This window comes from Trachymyrmex cornetzi, unplaced genomic scaffold (assembly GCF_001594075.2).
Source record: "Trachymyrmex cornetzi isolate Tcor2-1 unplaced genomic scaffold, Tcor1.1 scaffold104, whole genome shotgun sequence".
In the NCBI taxonomy this organism is placed as follows: domain Eukaryota; kingdom Metazoa; phylum Arthropoda; class Insecta; order Hymenoptera; family Formicidae; genus Trachymyrmex; species Trachymyrmex cornetzi.
The window spans coordinates 523,679-527,034 of record NW_017295587.1 but is presented as its reverse complement, the minus strand read 5'-3'; positions in this window follow the sequence as shown (position 1 = coordinate 527,034).

Sequence of the window (3,356 nt, the reverse complement as noted above, 5' to 3'; positions counted from 1 at the left end):
AAATTTTTCATGAGCCATACATATCCTCCCTCCCCCTATAAGTAGCCATATATCCCAACCCTATGGGATATACGGTAAAACTGCAAGGGTTTCAAAAAGTTTATTTTTTAATATGAAAAATAAATATTTCGGATTTCTCTAATATTTTTTTCATAGTAGTAGACAGTACAAAGTTTTTGATGATATAGTTCGTTTATTATAAACATAGTAAATAATACTTAATAAATTAAGTTTTTGATAGGTGCGGCGTATATACCGGAGTTATCCTAATGATTATACAGAAACGACATATATCTTTATAGATATCATTCGACATTCCATATTGCAGTTTTTTAAATTCATTTCAATAATCAATTTTCAACTCGGACTTCGATTTCTATTTAATAATAATAATGATAATAGTAATAATAATGTCTTTTATTTTTTTTCAAAGGGGAGTATACTTTGCGAAAAAGACATAAAACACTTTTCTGGGGAAAAAAGATTTGAAGAGAAAATAAGAACGCGCAATTATTCTCGCGTCGAGCAAGCGAGATTTGCATTCGCATGTCTCAATGCTGAAAATAACACAATAGTACAACATGTTACAAACATAATAGAAGATACGCACCTATCTTTGTTGGAAGGCGTTTTTTGCCTACACCGATGATGTGGGTCGCCACGTGCGATCATTAACTATCGATGCGCAACTCACAGACAGTCGTGCATCGATAGTTAGTCATTATGTGTGCCGACTCACGAACAGGTCGTAGTTTAACTACAATCTGTAATTGGCCAGTTTTGCGTATGTATCTCAAAAAGTACTGCTCGGAACGAAAAATACTTTTTAATTTAATATTTTCGAGAACCTTTTTATTGTGATATTTTGATTCGCGAATGTCGAGACACCCTGCATCTGTGCATACATCATGAAGATTAAAACTTTGAGGAAGTGATTACATGAATTTAAAACGCTGAAAAAAGTAAGAGTTTACAAAAGTAAGAATATTTTATTAGTAGAAAAAGAACAATTAGAATAGAGAATAGAAGGCGTAATTAACAAGCATTGATACCATGAATAATGAATTCTCCGAAATTCCAGCATTGTATTAGGTTGTCCCAAAAGTTCTTTTCGTTTCTTTTTACTTCGTGAACGACACAATTTACCTAAGTTGAAGAGACTTCTCGATTGTGTCTCTTTGGTCGTTTGAAACAAGTTGCTGGCGTTTGATGGGATTGTTTTACCCTATTCTTCTTATTCTTTGGAGACTTCGCTTCTGATAACTACTTGTTCTTTTTTCTAAAATATTCTCTTCGTGATACAAAATTTAGCGTGTTGAACGACGTGAAAAAAATAAGCTCAACCATATTTTGCCGATCAAACTTAGGGAACATATGGCATTATGAAGCTTTTATAGAGATGAAGAAATATGATAGGATAACTCCTATATATACTTCTCTATATTACTACAGTAAATAATTGTATCGTTCAGTAACAAAGTTCGAAGTAAAAGAAAATGATAAGCTTTTACGATAACCTAATGCCCTCAAAATTCTTAGGAATGGAATCTCATTCTAAAGAGTGGAAATTGAGCTAGTCTTTAAAAAAAATGACTCAGTTTTCAATACTTAAGAGTGAGATTTTTCCTCGGAGTAAAATTCACTTCAAAAGTTTTAAATAATAAAAATCGTATCGTTAGCCGAGCAGAGAAAAGCCGAATCGTGAATATCTTCGAAACTTATACAAGCTTATCAATGAAAGATTTTATTATTTTCTAGACGAAAAATAGAAAAGAAATTCTAGTCTCCAAGAAGTAATCTCACTGTCGTTTGATGTTTATGACATTTATCGGTTTAAGCAAAATCGATTTTGTGAAACATAACATATTTTCTGGGGAAGACGCGATCCTTACGTCAAATCCATCGGTGCTATGTCTGACAATGAGATCGCTCGTGATCTCGCGCGTTGCACACGGAAGCTAACTAGCAGCGGAGTACTTACGATAGACAATAGCATACTACGAAGGGAATTTCGTTTGCAGAAAGAGGAAGAGAGAAAGAGAGAAGGACGGAGAAGCGGCGAGGCGGACGAGAGCGTTCGGAGACTGCGGCGACGGCGGCGGCTCTCGATCAGCCGAGAGAGGAGGTGGAGAGACTCCGACGAAGATGATGTTCGGTAGAGTCAGAAGAGAGATCTTCTCCGGCAATGGCTGATCGTCGTGGCCGCGATGCCCGCGGCGTATGAGCCGCTCTATCGCGAGGACGACGACGTTAACGCTGCTGCTGTCCGCAGCGGCTGGATCCACGCGGGATCTACGCGCTCGTGATCGCGATCGTGACGTGGTGGGCGGACGCGGTGCGTGAACGAGAATGAAGGGACGGTCCCTCGAGCCGCGAAACGAGGAGCCGCTGCGTTGTCGCGAGTGAGCCGCGAGCGGTGTCGAGAAGTGTTCAATTGCGGCGAGCTGCGGCGAGTGCAGGAGTACGCGCGTTCGTTAATAAACGTGCATGCACGTTAACAAAGAGAGAGAAAGAAGGAGTGAGAGGGAGAAAAACGGCGAGTCAATCGGACACTTCCGTAAACAGTCAGGAGTGAATGAGCGCCGCAACGAGCGCCGCGATCAAGTGAATCGGATCTCCAGAAGTTATTTGCGTGATCGATTACAGGACTTTAAACCGCGGGTGCGCTTTCGATGACACTTGAGACTACTCGGGGTGATCGTTCAAGATAATCCCCTTATTACCGCGAGAAGACGTGGTGAACAGTCGCAAAGCGATTTTCGCGGGAGGGTTGTTGAAAAGCAAGAAACTAACTCAATCCTCTCGAGACAACGACGGTAAGAGCGCGAGCGAGGGGGCTCGCCGCAAGTGAAAAGGATCGACTAGGATCAGACCACTTGACAGTTGAGCGGCTATCGCTCTCCTTCTTACCAATTTCCTTCCTTTCATCGAGTCCTCGCGATTGAGGACCAAACTGATCACGATCGACTTGACGCTTCCGATGAGCTCTCAAAGGGGAGCTTCGTTGCGGTGTTGAGTCAAACTTAACAAAATTTGTGCGACATGAGACATGAAGTGCAACGTGGTTATTGCAGCCAGATGCAGATCGACATCTCGGAGCCGATCAACCGCGACTCGTTAAGTTCAGTAGTAGTAGTGATCTTGGTGGTACCGTGCGCGACCTTGAGCTCAGTGTACCTGATAGCAAGACGTGCGTAGCACGCATCTGAATCGTGGAAAGCCCATCGCTCTTGAAACAGCCCGATTCAACAGGCTCGGGGGTACATCGGAGGAAGGCAGTGGGACGACAGGAGGACGAGGGGACAGACGAGGAGGACGAGGAGAAAAAGGAGGAGGTGGAGGAGGAGGAGGCGGGG